Source organism: Mesocricetus auratus, unplaced genomic scaffold, assembly GCF_017639785.1.
Source record: "Mesocricetus auratus isolate SY011 unplaced genomic scaffold, BCM_Maur_2.0 Super-Scaffold_100015, whole genome shotgun sequence".
In the NCBI taxonomy this organism is placed as follows: Eukaryota; Metazoa; Chordata; class Mammalia; order Rodentia; family Cricetidae; genus Mesocricetus; species Mesocricetus auratus.
This window is the reverse complement of record NW_024429198.1, coordinates 40273013-40290002: the sequence shown is the minus strand read 5'-3', so window position 1 is coordinate 40290002 and position 16990 is coordinate 40273013. Positions and strand designations below refer to the sequence as shown.

Genomic DNA, 16990 nt, shown 5'->3' with positions numbered 1-16990 from the left:
CTTTCTTTAAAATCTTTGCCCTGGGTCTGGAGAGATGGCCCAGTCTCCCCTTTAAAGTGCTCACTGCTCCTCAGATACTCTGCATTTATTCTTGGTGCATGCTTGGGCCGCTCACAGCTATTTCTAACCAAAGCACCAAGGAACCCCTCTCCTCTGTAAGACTCCACTACCACGCCAAGTTTTTTCTCTGGGACATCAGTGCCTTTGAAGTGACGGTTTGGTGTGTGAATATGGTGGTGCTTAGATAATTCGGTTTTTACAGGACGATTAGTCACGAACCCATGTTAGAACATGGTTTTAGCTGGACATGGGACTCACACCTGAAGTCCTAGCACGCAGAAGTTACAGGCAGGGAGATCAGAAGCCTGAGATCATCTTCTGCTTACACAGCATGTTCAAGGTTAGCCTAGGCTATCTAAGGAGCCACTGGAGAAAGGGTGGCTGTTTGCTAGGGTTGATTCATGGGCGAAGTCAAATGAAGGACTTCTGGAAGTGCCGAGGCCTGGCCCTGGCAAAGAGCTGGTAGCATCTCTAAGTACAGCTAAGTTTGTATGTTTATGTGCATGCACTCGTGAGTTCAGGGTGTGTGTGTGTGTGTGTGTGTGCGTGCGCGCGCGTGCATGCATATACATACACGTGTAAGTGTATGAAAGCCAGAGATTAACATGATGTCTTCCTCAGTGACTTCACCTTATTTTTTGAGAGAGGGTCTCTCCTCAAAATTGAGCTTTCTGTGTCAGCTTAGAATGGTTACTCAGCAAGCCCAGCGAGCTACCCATTTTCACCCTTCAGCACTGGTGTTACAGGTACAGCTGCCGTGCCCAGTTTTTAATGTGGGTTCTGGGGATCAAAATTCAGTGCCTACCCACTGAACCATCTCCCAGCCCATACAACTGAGTTTTGTAGCTGTGTTCCTCTTATCTACTTTTGTACAAGATTGCACTCTTCCCTACTTAGAACCATGAAGCCTGACTGGCAGCCATTCCTGGAAGATAGGAGTGTCCTCTTGGGAATGCCTCCCTTGGATTGGAAACATCGTGAAGAATAGTGAAAGACTTCAGTATAGAACCAGGCTCAAATCCCAACCACAGCATAGGTTCATGGGATTCATAGGCAAGGATAGGGAGGTGTCTATTGTTGGAAGGTAGCTCTGATCTGAGCTGTAGTCCCCACATCCCCAGCTCTTTAACCTAGCCTTGTTTATGTAGCCCCGGACTCTCCCTGTTTTCTCCTAGATAATTGTTTAGTTTTAATGATGTTTTTGTATGTTATATATGACTCTACATCTGGTATCTTGATGAGTTAAAGCTTGTAGGCAAACCCAAGGCATGACCAAGAAGGTATGTCTTTTGCTTTCTGTAATTATCTGAGTGGATGCATCTACTCTGGTCTGGAAGTCATTCCTGTGGTGATCTGATTTCAGTGTATTCGTAACCACCCTCCATCAAGGCCTTTGCTGACTGTAATCCAGTTTTGCCCTTGCTGTCTTGAAATACTGTTGTTTATTCTCCATCACACCCACACTTGTAAATGCAACGAATAACAAACTTTTCTCTTACAAACGAAAAGGATTTGATTTCTATTGTTAAAGATGCAATTCTAATACATGCCTCCCAGACTTACTGTGCAAATAAAGGCAACAGAAGAGTCAAGTTGCTGAAGCTCTTCTTGTAATATTTAAAATCCACAGCTTCTTTTTCCACTGGCACGGTGAAGCCATGGTAATGGAAATAACATGGAAAGGCAGGAAGCAAAGTTACATGCCAGGACTTTGCTCTGATAGGACCTTGGGGCTCTCAGGAAATGGGCCTGCATGACCCTAAGTCATCTACGGAATGAGTTTTTCACAGTGTTGATCACTTAAAAGGCAGTCTTTTGATTGATCCATACCATAGTTTCTTCTTTTCCATACTTCTTCAGACAGAAAACAAAAAAGTTTGTGAAATGTAACTGTAATTACTTTGAGTTTTTGGAAAAACTAGGAATGTGATTTGCTTATTAGGAATCATGTAATGTTTAAGTTTTCAGTAAGCAAGGACGACTAACATGTGGCATATAGAAATTTACATTTGTGCCTTCGACTCCCACCCACTGTTTGATTCCTGACTGCAGACTTCACTCATAATGAAGGCTGGTTTTGGTTTAGCTCTCTTTGTGTGTGCATGCGTGTGTGGGTTTTTTTTTTTAAACTACATCTAAGGAAGTAGTTTTTCCCTGTTTAGAATTTAAAGACAATTGGTGGAATCCAGAAATCCAGCAAATGCCAACTGGAAGGGGAAATCTGAACTTGAGGTCTTAGAACAGTTTAAATCAAGATATTGATTTTTTTTTTCCTTTTTGCCTAGCATTCTGCAATACCTTTGCATTTATATTTTCTTCAGTCATTGGAATTTTACAAACTACCTATGTTTGCTCTGTAACTGGATGATTAAATGTGAGTTCTACATTTAATTAATTTAATTACTTTGAGTTATTAACTTGAGTTTAAACGAGTTCATCTAACAACATAAAATATGTAGGATCTATCGACTATTGAATTGTCTTTCGTCATTAATTGCCACAGTCTTGGATTTCAACCCTGAGGTTAAAATGTGTTGGAAGGATTTCCCTATCTATAAGAACTGGATTTTAAGGCCAGAAAAGAATAGGAATATATTTCTATGGTTTTCTGAGGAAGTTAAAATACTAGATATAGGAAATGTTCAAAAAAGTATATATGTTCAGAAAACTCTGGTTACAAGAAATTTATTCATTATTGTTCAGTTTTTTTCCATATCAACTCCTGAATAAGAATTCAGCTGTAACATTGTAAATTTTCATCTGTAACAGTGTAATACTGGTTTCTATTCAGAGCTATTGCTGGTAAATTCAGATCTAGAGATTGAATACACATTAATACATCTATTTGAATTTCATTCTATATTTTCAGTATATTTCTCATCAAGTTGCTTTGGTTTTCCTTCATCTAAGTAGACCACAAGATAAAGTTTTAGTACCAATTCCCTTGTCTTTCCTCATACTCAGCTAGAAATTATATCTTTATAATTCTCATTAAATTGGCATTTAATCATAGACTGTCTAACTCTTCATTGTATAACTGTCATTCTTCTTTAAAAATCATAAAAACCGCCGGGCGTTGGTGACGCACGCCTTTAATCCCAGCACTTGGGAGGCAGAGGCAGGTGGATCTCTGTGAGTTCGAGACCAGCCTGGTCTACCGAGTGAGTTCCAGGACAGCCTCCAAAGCCACAGAGAAACCCTGTCTCGAAAAAAAAACAAAAACAAAAAAAATCATAAAAACCTAGCAAGTAGGGTTAAAGCATTGCCATAGCACCCAATATCTAGGACTTGGTTGCTTCCTAAAGAGTTACTAAAATTAATTTCTATCATGGTACAGGCACATGTACCAAACTTGTTGGCAATAAATATAGGAGTGGGATTATTCTTTTCAAGTTGTTTTATAGATTTATTCATTTTATTTTATGTATATGAATGTTTGATCTGTACTTATGTATGTGTACTCTGTGTGTGTGTGTGTGTGTGTGTGTGTGTGTGTGTGTGTGTGTGTGTGTGTGCAAATGTGCATAAGTGGCCTTGGAGGCAAGAAGATAGTGGATCTCCTGGAATTGGAGTTACAGATTGCTGTGAGCTATTCTGGGGTGCTGGGAATCAAACCCAGGTCCTCTGCAAGAGCAACAAGTGCTCTTTACCTGCTGAGCCATCTTATTAGTCCCTTTCTTTTGATGGCTCTTTGAAAAATATGAGCTTTTTTGTAAAATAACTTGGTAAAATATTTATATTTATTTTATCATTGTTACGTATATATGAATAGATACATGAATACAATCTGCTGAGTCTGTTCAGTGTTGCATGTATACAAATGTTTTTAAGGAGGCTGACCACTTGGTATTAGATAGCCATATAGGAAGCTCACCCCTGGGGAAGACTGTCTCCCTATCTCTGCAATCATCAACTGCTTATAGCTTTTTTGTGTAAGGGTGTGGCCCCATGAGATTTTCCCCATCCAGGTTGGCATAACAACTAGTGTTGTAATTGTTCGGGCCTTGTTTAAATAACCACATTTCTTGGATTCTATGAGAATGGCTTCCCTTCTTCATATACAAAAGGCACAATCATATAACAAACTTCCTTGTTCTCTGGCTCTTAACAATCATTTCTACCCGTATCTTCTGCAATATTCCCTAAGCAGCTGTTACGTTGTAGATTTATCAGCTAGGACTAGGTACCCCATGGTCGGTTGTTCTCTGTATTTTAACCAGTTACGACTTTCTGTTGCAGAAAAAGAAGCTTCTTTGATGAGGACTGAGAGCTACACTCATCTGTGGGTAAAAGAAATCTAGAAGTTTTCTTTAAAATCAGATATTCACATGTATCTTTAATTCTTCATACCCAGCATATGAAAACATGCTTGTTTCTAGCATAGATTTTAAAAGAGAAAAGAACAATTGCTGTCCATAATTAATTGCATTAGATTACTTTTTGATCACCAAAATCACAAAGAGACCACTATTTGTCTAGAAGTTGGAAGGAACACACTCAAATAGACGAAAGAGTTAAAATTTTGTGACATGAGAGACTGTAAGAAAGTGAGAACTTTTCTATCTCCCTCCTGGTTTCCACACTTCACGGAGGAGTGATACTTTAGAGTAATCTTCAAAATGGAGCAGGTCCACAACATGAAAGTGAAGGTCACAGAACCTTTTCTGACGTGTCCAGGCAGTGGTACATAAGGAAACCATTTCTCGGTCCCTCAAGGACCATGCATTGCCTTCTAAGAGTGATGTCTGAGAACACTCTGGAGGTGGACTTGCCTTTACAATGGTTTCTCTGTTGTTTTGATAATGCTACGGCCAGTGCAAGTTTATTTGAATTTACAGTTCCAGAGAGAAGATAATCTGTCATGGTGGGAAAGCATGGCAACAAGAAGCAGGTATGGCAGTAGGAGCAGCGTGCTATTCTGAGAACTCCTGTCTTTTACTGTAAGTACAAAGACACGGGGGTGGGGGGAGAGGAGGGAGGGAGAGAACGCGCAAAGAAGGTTGAGACCTCCGAGCTGGTCTCTAGTGACATACTTTCTCCAGCAAGGTTGTACCTCCTAACCCTCCGCAAGCAGTGCCACCAACTGAGTATTAAGTGTTCAAATGCCCAAGACTATGGGGGCAGCTCATCCAAACCACTCCAATGGTTCTCTCACTCATCTGACTCTATGGTTTTAAGCTGCCATGTGGACCACTGTCTACACCATCCACACATACATCTCCATATTATGTTAGAAAAGAAGGAAGAGTTCCAACTAAGCCATGAATCACATGGTTCCTCACCTTGGAGAAATATGAAAGGAACCCTTAAAGTGAACCCCAAAAGACATCTCTAGGTTAACAGTTATATCAGGCTAGACAACAATCCATTCAAGTTCAAGACAGGGCAAAGGTCCAGTCAGGGCAAGAAGAGACGAAGATCTAACTGATTGTCCATTGGGTTAGGATTTGTTGAGGACGAGTCTCAATTCCTTTGAAAACTTCAAAGATAATCAATACATAGAAAACTAATTATTAAAAAGGAAAGGCATATAGCAAATAGTGACTTTAGTTGTATTAGAAAGAATATAAATATGTCACAATGCATACTTACAGTTGTATTGACTTGGCTTATATTTAGACATCACCCCAAATGAAAACACTATTGTGAAGACAGGAAAAGGAGAGAGCCTGTTTGAGAGCAAGTGCTTTGGCAGGTAAAATAATTAAATGACCGACTTTATCGAAATGACTCAATAGTGGATACCTTAAGACTGGGGATTAGCCTAAACAAGAAAGTCCAGAAATGGCAGTATATAGTAGTACTCTAACAAAAAGAAGTGGCACCCCAAAGAGAGGGCCACAGCCTCATGATCAAAATGGTGCATGTGTTCCATGGTAAAGAGACTTTGGAGATGTGTTAAAAATTAAAGATATTGGGACGAGGAGGTGACCCCTGTGTCCCTTTCAAATCACACGGAACTTTTAACAGTGAAGTGAGAGAAGCCATCGAGAGTTGGGAAGGACAGGAAGAGCCTGACTTGCCTCTTTCTGCTTTGGAGATGAGAGGAGGTGCAGCCAAGGAATGAGGATGGCCTTTGGAAGTTAGGAGTAATTGGCATCAAGGGAATCAAGGAAACTTCCAGAAGCCAAATTCTGCTCACAACCCAAATGAACAGAAGATAGATTCTCCCCCAAGAGTCCAGATATGAACCATCTTTTAGACATGAAGGCATTACCTGATATAATGTCTACACAACTGTGAGATTATAAATCTGTTATTTGGGGATGGTGTGTGCTATTTGTTACATATGGCAAATAATAGGAAATATGGTGGAGGAGATTTTATTTAAGTCTAATGGATCTGCTTTACCTTGCAGGAGTAAACTTGTTTTGATTTTACCTCTATTCATGTCTATCTACTGTGTGTATGTATGAGTGGATTATGTGCCCCCAGAGGACAGCAGAAAGCATCAGATCTCATGGAGCTACAGCTACAGGGTGTTGAAAACTGTCAAATGTGGGTGGCTGAATCTGAACTCCAGTCCTTCACTAAAAACAGTAAATGCTATTGGCCACTCAGCCATCTCCCCAGTCCTGTAAGTTTGCTTTGAGTAGACAGAAATTTAAATCTCTAATAGAATAAGAATTTATGAATGCATTCTGATGTGGGATAATGCTCTTATTCACTGTAAAGATTTGTCACTCATGTTGGTTTAATAAAATGACGCTTGGCCAGTAGCCATGTGGGAAGTATAGGTGGGGCTAGCAGACTAGGAGAATTCTGGGTAGAGGAAAGCCAGAGATGCAGTCTTGAGTCAGATGCAGAGGAAGCAAGATGAGAATGCTTTACTGAGAAGAGGTACCAAACCAGATGGCTAAACAGAGATAGGAATTATGGGTTAATTTAAGTTGTAAGAGTTTGTTAGTAATAAGCCTGAACAATAGGCCAAACAGTTTATTTGGGACTGAATGGCTGCGGGACCAGGCAGGACAGAAACTTCCGTCTACAGCTTTCTTGGAGAGATTAGTACATGTAATTCAAACTAGTAGACTCTTTCCAACTCCCCTTCGATTAGGTATACTGCACAAGAATCTTGGAGGCTGTGCAGCCCTTGACCTTGGATAATGACCTCTGAATATTTAAGACACCAGGATGTACCCAGTGTCACGTCTATGTGTGTTTACCTAGAGTGGTTTATCATCATGATTACACAGATTCTAACATTCTTTCTTTTGACAGATGGTATGACTCACCTTATCTTTTGATTTAAGATAGTTTGTGACTACTTTACTAGTAAACAGTAGTGATCATTTGTGAAACAGTAGTGACCTTTTATGACTTCTGGTAGTAGATCACTAAGGGCCAAGCTGCTGCAGTCTTGGATCTGCGTTCTGGTTCTTTTGAGATGAGTTTGTTGGAGAGGATACACATCGGTACTCCACTCAACAAATCCACTGAAGTTAGCCCATAGCCACCTTGCCCTGAGAGATATTTTTATGCTTTGATAATACCACTTAGGGTGCCTTAAGGACATCCTATTTTCCTATTGAAAACCATAGATGATGTTTACAAACTTGTCATAAAGCTGGAGAATGTCTAAGATGATCCCTACTCAAATTCCAGGCCTAAAAATAAATCATGAAACCTAATAGTTTTTATTTTCAGACAGTAATTTAAGCTTTCGGAAATGTTTTTAGGTAGCAATAAATGACTATAACAAAAATTGATTAGAGGCATATTTTGATGGATCCTACCAGCCTCAATATTAAATTTACCTTTGGGGTTAAAGGTGTGGATTCTACGTTAAAAAAGAAAATGAAAATTTTTACATGTATCCCTGGCAGGAAAATATAACCACAAGGAGTCACCAGGCCCTCCCATATAGCAAAAGTTCTTATTCAGTGGTGGTGGTCAGGTGGTAAGGAGATGTGCGAATCTATTCTTATCAAAGGTGATTGGTTAGTTCTTGCACTCTAGCCCGAAAATGAGGGTTTTATATTTCATGATTTTTAGAATATATTGAGATATTCTTTATGTCCTAAAATATAATCACTTATTGAAACCTGCAAAATGTTCATGTGACACACACTTTTTTTTGTGAATGTGTTTTTAAATATCCGTTAATCATATCATTCAATTCTTCCCCTAATAAAAATGCTTGGTTAATATGACTCCCATTCAGGATTCCTTCCAGAAACATCAGATAAATCAACTCTGCAATGAGGTGAGAGCTCTTGGAGGTTGGTGCCCTTTTATACCCTCATAAACTTCCTGAATTCAAGGCAGTGAGAGATTACTCATACAGCTAGGATGAGGCAAGGCAAGGGTGTGGCCTCAGCAGGCAGATTTATGTTCTAAAGGCCCTCTGGTTTATGGAGACTTTATTTCAACCTATCTCATGTTGTTTTGAAAGACTTGCAGCATGGCTAACTGATAAAATAAAATGCTGGCAAAACTTCAGTTAACTCTCTCTGTCTCTCTCTCTGTCTCTCTGTCTCTGTCTCTGTCTCTCTCTCTCTCTCTCTCTCTCTCGATTTTCCTGGCCATCCTGAAACTTGCTTTGTAGACAACACTGGCCTTGAACTCACTGAGATCTGCCTGCCTCTGTCTGCGTCCCAAGTGCTGGGATTAAAGGGCCATCACCGCCTGTCGAAAATTTGTCTTTTTAAATTACATTAATGCATTAAGGTATATGTATGCAAACAAAAGCATGCATATACGCTCACCCATGCTATAATTCATAAGTGGACATCAGAGGACACCTGGAGGAATGGGTTTTCTCTTTGAATTATGTGGCCCAGGGATTGAACTCAAATGGTCAGACTTAGCAGCAAGTGCCTTAACCCCTGAAACCGTCTCAATGGCCCCATTTACAGAGTATTTCTTTCCTACCTGCTAGTTCTATATTTTTGCTAAGTGTATGTATGTCATGCATACATGCGTATGTGTTCATGAGTACATGTGTGTACCTAAATTATTCTCCACCTCATTTTTTTGAGACAATGTGTTTTATTGAACCTGGGGCTTGCTGCTTTGCCTAGGCTGGCTGTGCACCAAGCTTCACGAATCCTCCTGCCTCTGTCTCCGACCTGTATGGAGGTCGTATGCTACCATGCCCTACTTTTTATATGGATAGTGAGGATCTGAACTCGGTTCCCAGTGCTTGTGTAACAAGCAGTTTGCCAACTGAGATCTTTCCCCAGCTCTGCTGGTTTTGGACATTTCAGTTTTGTTTCCTCTGTGGAAGTTGTTGGAAAACAGATGACTTTTAAAAATTGTCATATCTCTTTTTATTCTGATTCTTCCTTTGTATCAGTGGTTCTCAACATGAGGGTTGCAACCCCTTTTGGGCCGGGCAGGGGATGTCAAAGGGCTTTCTTACAGGAGTTGCCTAAGACTATGGGAAAACACAGATATTTACATTATGATTCATAGCAGTAGCAAAATTACAGTTATGGAGTAGCAATGAAAATTATTTTATGGTTGCAGAGTCACTACAAGATGAGGAACTGTATTAAAGTATCATAGCATTAGGAAGGTTGAGAACCACTGCTTTGTATCTTTTGTAAGCCCTTTATTTCTTTTTTTATTTTAAGTGTATGCATATCAGAGAATGAATAGACTGCCTTAATTACAATGATTTGAATGAGCCAGTCTGATTTGTCTACTTAATCTGCATTTCCTTCATATCCCAGCCTAGTTTCTGGGAGGGGCCAGGAGCCAGAGTGACTCAGTTGAGTGTGCTGAGTCACCAGGAGAGTGCCTGGGAGCCAAAGGCTGGATGGAGATCTAAAGTCCTTGCCATCTCACCTCTGCTGGTTTAATGGCTGTTGACCTGGGGCTGCCTTTTGACAATGGCTTACAGCTAATCATTTAATTGTATGTTCTTTTCATCTCTCCCCTCCAGTGGAAATCATCCTCCTCAATCCTTTCACTCCCTATCAGGATTCTAATTATTAAAAATAAAACAAAGCAAAGGTTAATTATTAATGAAAATGAAACTACCATTGTTCCCACCAGTAAGTTTTCTCAGTGGCTTCCTCATTCTTCTCAATTATGCCTGCAAGTTAAGCAAGCACATTTTTGTTGAGAAGAAAGCTTTTCAGTTCCTTCCAGAGGTCAACTGCATTCACTGAAAACTGTTCCAGATAGCTCTTTCTCTGCTAATAGCTGGATTTTTGTTTGTCATTTTGTTTTTTGAGACAGAGTTTCCCTGTGCAGCTCTAGCTGTCCTGGAACTAGCTCTGTAGATCAGGCTGGCCTCAAACTCGCAGAGATCCTCCACCACCTCCTGACTTGCTGTTTCTAAGGCCTTACATGCTAGCTTTCCATGGGTTGCTTATGGATGTGGCTTTTACACTTGGGTTGCCTGGATTCTCTTTGCAGTTGTATTTGTGAAGGCTGATGAGTTTGCTGGTTCTACTCCTCGTCTGTACCCGTCCATGTTTCCTTAGAATGCAGGATAGCAGAGATGGGCGGATGAACCCACCAATTAAAGGGTTTATATTAATAGTATGTGTAGAAATACTATTGGGTAGGTGTTCTTAGGTTTGCAGGTAGCTTAAGGTCATGGAGTCCCATGCTCTTTTCTTTTCTTCATTTTGTAGCATCTTTAATTTTTGTCCTTTGATATAACACTTCATGGTCACCAAATCATTGCCATACTTCTCAAAGCCAAGTCTTTCTCTGACCTCCCGACTTCTCCGGAATGACACTCTGTGGTTACTTCCAAACAATTGGTTGTTTGCTCTGCCTCTCAACCTATGGTTAATTTTATTTAACGCTATCATCTAACATTTAACAGCATCATCTAATATCTTTATTCTGTGTGTGTGGGGGGGGGAGAGTACACAAGTGTTAAAGTACCTTCATGGAGGTCAGAAGACAACTTGGGTAGTCAGTTCTCTACTTCTACGGCGTGAGTGCCTGGATTTGAACTCAGGTCATAAGAGTTGACAGCAAGCACTTTACCCTCTGAACCACCTCACTGGCCATTCTCTATTGTTTTATGTTCACAACTTCACATGTGTTTGTATTTTAAATATGTAAAAATACACCTCTGCTTAGACTGATGCTATGGTAGTTGGTCACCTCACTGTATCCAAGGTTCCACATCTATGAATTCAGTCAACTGTGTACTAAAAGTATTCAGGAAAAGTGTGCATCTGTGATCAGCAACTTCAGAATTTTCCCTTTGCTATAATTCCCCCAAAGATAGTTTGACAACTCATTCATAGCATTGGCATCGTAGAATCTAAAGATGACCCAAGAATCAGGACACAATGTGGTATATGCAGACACTGGCCTTTTGTGCAAGGGTCTTGAACATCTGAGAACTTTGTTATCTGTTGAAGGTCCAAGATACCTTAATGTACATGGATATCCAGGGACAGTTCTACCATAAATTGGGAGGATCATAAAGTAAGTCTTATTGTCCTGGAGATTGGCAAATTCAAGATCAAAGTGCCAGCATATTTGGGGTCTAATGAGTACCCCTTTTCTGGTTTGTAGATGGTGCTTTTTCCAGTGGCAAGTGAACTCTCCGAGCTTTTTCTATCAGGACACTAACTCCATTCAGTAGGACACAGTTTTCATGCCTTAACCATCATGTCAGTCATTAGAATTTCAACATTGATTTTTGGGAGACATGAGCCTTCAGTTCATTGCAGTTCACGTAAATACATAAAATTCAGAACAATGAAGGTCATTATGTTGACAAAGTGAAGGACGCATCTTGAGACTGCTCTGTCACCTACCTTTTCCAACACACACACACACACACACATGCACACACGGGACACATGGAGACGTGCGGGTGGGGGGGAAGAGGAATGGAGAGAGAGAGAGAGAGGGAGAGAGAGGGAGAGAGAGAGAGGGAGGGAGAGAGAGAGAGAGAGAGAGAGAGAGAGAGAGAGAGAGAGAGAGAGAGAGAGAGAGAGAGAGAGAGAGAGAGAGAGAGAGAGCTCTTCTGTACTTCACTTTGGGAATCAGGGAATCCCAGCCCTTTGCTAGATCTGGAGAGGACTTGAGCTTGAAGGCTAGGAACAGCTTCTGAGTGAGCTGTTCTCAGTGTGGCTCAGCTGCCTGTCTGGGGTGTCCAAGTCCTTTGAACAAAAGGGCATAGTGTTTGCATGTAACACACACTGTCCTGATAATTAGGTCATCTTTAGATGCTACAATGCGAACCTTCTTAATGGTGTCGTAGGCAAAGGTCAACATATATTTAAAAGAGCTGGAGAGGTGCTGAATACAGGGCCTGGGTGTGTCAGGAGTCCAAGGTTCCTATTCTTGGAACCTGATTGAGGCAGACATACCAAACTGAGGACTCACTGTGCAGTCAGCCTGTTGCAACCTTGTAACTAATTGGAATAGTTTGTTTAGAAACTGGATTAGAGACTTGAGGTTCTTCTGGGGCAATAATGAAAGCATTTCTTTGAGCCCTCTGATGGTAGAAATCCTAGAAAACTTTGTTCAGAGAAGAGCTGAGATGTTCACTGGCCAGCTCTGAGTGACGCATAAGGAAGACTAACTTCTTGCATCAAGCTATTATGAAGCATTTTCTATTAGATTTCACAATCCCATTCCAACAGGGAAACTCTAGCTGTAGTTAACAGAATGACTGGAGGATCTTTGTCAACTGGTTGCTTCCTGCTGTACAGGTTTCCTTGATTCAGAATTAAATGATAGCTTAAGGGTCTTCCCAGGAAACTTGGAGTGGAAGTGTATCAGAAGCACAGCAACAGCACAAAAGCAGAAACAATTGAAAATGTGGTCAAAAGAAATTGAACCACATCTCGTGCAGTTCTGTCACCTTTAAAATTAAAATATTGAGGCTGTGCTTCATCAATCTGGACATCCTCCTATTTTTCCTTCCAACAGCATAAAAAAAAACTTATCTCATTTCTTTGTTCCCTCTCTTCTCCCTCCCTTCCTTCTGTTTATAACTGAGAGTTTTAAGAGGAGGTTAACCAGTTTGAAGTAGACTGATCACAGAAAATTCTGTGAGTCGAGAAAAGGCTTGGATTAACCTAGGAGGGTGTGGGCATTTGGACGGGAGAGACTGAACAGAGAGATGGACAATGTAGTAAATGTTGTGGATTCGGCTTGAGTCATTCTGCGTTGGTTACTCACACAGAGGAAATATGCACCGGCAGCAGCCAGTACTGCTCCTGCTGCCTGGCACTTTGTTTCCCGGAGACCAGATCATTTACTGAGTGGAGTTAAGGTTGAACAGTCTGCAATTCTGAGCACTCCCCCGGGAGAGTCACATTTCAGAGCAGGGCTCTCCCACAGAGGTCCTGTAGGTCATGTGCCAATCTAGGCAAGCCACTTGTAACTATTTGCTTCTCTTTTAACGGTAGGGCAAAATGCAAAGGGAAGCGGGATTCTTGTAGAAAACATCTGCCGGCGCTGTGTTTGGTTTTGCAAGAGTGTCACTTCTGGTCTTAATTAACTGTATTACTGCAGTTGATGATTTATCCTCGGGTTGAACACCTGTGGAGTTCATCAGCGATTGTTTATTGAAAGCTCAGAGTTGGCACTCCTGAGTGTAATCAAAAGGATTAGAAAGAACAGGAAGTTTCACAGATAAGTGGGGTTGAAATATAAAATGCCCCAAGCTCATGTTTTAGATGCTTGGTTCCCAGAAAGCAGTGTTACTTGAGGACCTGGTGGGCCATACTGTCTGGGACCCCTTCCTGTCTCATTCTCTACTTCCTGGTTGATCACAAAGTGAGCAGATCTCCTCCACCACACACTCCTACCAACTTAATGTTTCCCCCAAGCATATGGGGCCAAGGGGCAAAGGTCTGAAAACCCTCTCAAACTGTGGGCCGAATGAATTCTCTCAAGTTTGTCCTATCTGGTGCTTGTCACAGTGACAGAAAAGCAACAAATACAACAGAGCAAATAGAAGTCTTTGGTTAAACAACATTTTACTTGCGTGACCAAGTTTCTTAGATTTCAAGTTTCTTTCCTTAGTGAGATACTTGCAAGTAGAGATTGGTAGTGAATGGACATCTTTATGATGTCCCATTCATCCTGTAGGGTTTGTTGGCTCATGGTCAACATGCACACGGGGTCTTGTTTCTTCTAAAAGAAACACTCACCTTGAGTGAGGAGTATGGCGTTTGAGCTTGTTCTATGAGATTACTGTGCTGATCTGGCAGCTCCCTTTCCGGCCTATGCCAGTACCTGAAATATAGGAGGCACTGATATATGTTTGTGTGCTATGTAATGTTTTTCAGGAAGGGTTTTGTAACTTTTTAATTTTCTTTTTGCACTAAAATTGTATTTGTTTGCTTTTTTATTAGCAGATTTTGTTCATTCCCAATTTCATACATGTACATTGTGTCTGATCCCTCTCTTCCCATATTCTCCTGTTTATCCCCCCTCCATAAATCTTTTTCTTCTATATCCTAGTTTTGGTTTTGTTTAGTGTCCCACAGAGTTTAATCAGGGCCCAATCAGGGCCATCTCTGTTGTCAGAGCCTGGGGACCTCACCAGTGGGCACACAATTAAATACCATGCTTTACCGTTCTAGGATGTGCTGGTTGTCAACAGACCAGCAGTATGTGATCAGGCCCGTGAGTCCCCTTCCCCTCCCTGCTTGAGGGCTCAAGTTCAGTGAAACCTGTGCGGGTAGCACAGCTGCTAAAGTTCACGATCGCCATCTTCTCCAACACATTTTTTTTCAAATATAGAAGTTGGGTATTTTTTGGATAATAACTGTCATTTTCCCCTTGTTTAGATTCTGCAACTAAAATATTATTCCTTTTTTATTAAAGTTGAAATTTATTGAGTAGCAATGAAGAGAATGGACACCCTTGTCTTGATCTTGAACTTAATGGTAAGACTTTGAGTGTTCTCCATTTATCCTTAGGCTGCAGTATGCAGCCCCCAAGAAAGTTGAATATTGGGCTGGAGAGATGGCTCAGAGGTTAAGAGCACTGGCTGTTCTTCCAGAGGTCCTGAATTCAAGTCCCAGCAACCACATGGTAGTTAACAGCCATATGTAATGAGAGCTGGTGCCCTGTTCTGGCGTGCAGATATACATGGAGACAGGGTATTGCATTCAAAATAAATAAATAAATAACTCTTTAAAAAAATAAAGTTGAATATAACTGCTGTTTCATATACTGATAGGAAGATTTTCATCAAAACAGATTTGCTTGTTTTTTTTCCTGTTTGTTTCAAGTGTTAATATATTTTTACATCATTACTCTCTAGTGCCTGAGTTTTTTTAACTACAGAAAAGCTAGCATATAGCCTCTGACCAGGAGGGATGGATGAGGTATACAAACAACCAGGAATCAGTGCATGGAATTAGAAGCCATGGGTTTGAGACTAGACTTTGTCCTTTGTAGATGGATCAAAACAGCCATGGGTCTTTTCACTGTAAAATTAAGATAACAATTAGTGGCACTTAATTTTACTAAAGAAGATAAAGTAAAACATCAAGTTCATAGTATAGTTACTGTCAGCATGCTATTTGTCATCAGTTAAATGTAGTAAAAGTTATCTGGGTGTGTGATGGTGCCCTTTCATAGTCATAGCTCAAAGAGGCTGAGAGCCAGAAGAAGGTTCACAAATTTAAAGCCAGCCTGGCCTATGTGATGATTGAAATTGTTGTGGAAAAGGATGAAAAGCAAGATTTTAAAGTTCCCTGGTAAAGTTCTTCCCACTATGTCTGGAAATCATGATTTAATGATGCTTATGACAGTCCAGACAGTGATAGTGTGCATATTTAGACAGACACATGGAGTGTAGTTCACCCAATCTCTTTTGTTTTGTGTGTGAGGCACAGGTAGAGGAATGTGCCACCACACTTGGCTGTCTTATTACCTTAGCCAAGGAAACTTATAAAGGAAAGGATTTAGTTGACTCTTGGTTTCAGAGGGTTGGAGTCCATGATGGTTGAGCAAAGACAAGGCAGCAAGAACTACTGAGAACTCACATCTTAATCCTAAAGCAGGGTGGAGAAAGGGCACACAGGAATGGCGCCCCCAAGCCTGCTCACAGAGACACACCTCCTCCAACAAGGCCACACCTGCTAATTCCTCCCAAATAATTTCAACTATTTGGACCCAACCAGAGTCTGAGTATTTATGAGGGACGCCTTATTCAAACCTCCACAGGCAGCATGGATACATTTCCTTTTTCCTTTTTTCCTGCTGTTGTGGTTTTATTTAAACATGAATAAAACATGCACATGAGCCATCTACTCATTCTTCACTGCATAGCCTGTTGTTGGGATTGGTGACTCTGATGGCCCGTGGTGCTGCCCTTTCTGCTTTGTGATTCTTGGAGGAAACGTGAGTGACCTCAGCACAGTAAAATTTGTTGCTCCTCCAGCCCCTTAACGGTATGGGCCAGAACCTTCCAGAAACTGTGAGGCAACGCCTGCTTGGTTTTCTTGTTGCTCGCATCACCATTGTTGGACATCAGGATCTGGCTCTTAAATCTTCTTGGAACCTGTTGTCAAAGATAGCTCTGGGTTTCCACCCGCTTCACTTAATTTTGACGTGTTGATGTGACTGGACCCTGATGGAGTCCTTGATTCTCCTTTTGATGATCTTGAGCTTTGCCAGCGGCGGGAGGGCAGCCGTGATGCTGCAAAAGGGATGGTAGCCACCTTGCAGGTAGTGTTGAGGAAGAAAGGAACACTCTGTGTCTTTTACACATTTGTAAGTATTTTATCATTCCTTATTCAGGGTTTTCTATTAAACTAATACAATGAGAAAATTAAAAGCATTGCGTCTGTATCATTTCCACTCTTCCCTCCTCACTCCAACTCCTCCCACGTTGTCTTAGGTTTCTTTTGCTGTGATAGACCCTATGACCAAAAATAACAGGGAGAGGAAAGTGTTTAGTTTTAGTTACAGGTCACAGGATGTCAACGAGAGGAGCCGAGGCAAGAACAGATGCAGAGACCATGGAAGAATGTTG

The 16990-nt window shown here is 41.0% G+C and overlaps 1 pseudogene; it reads right to left on the bottom strand.

Annotated features, from left to right (window-relative positions):
• Positions 1-16143: 16143 nt before the first annotated feature.
• Positions 16144-16725, bottom strand: LOC110343674 (annotated as a pseudogene).
• Between the last annotated feature and the right edge of the window lie 265 nt (positions 16726-16990).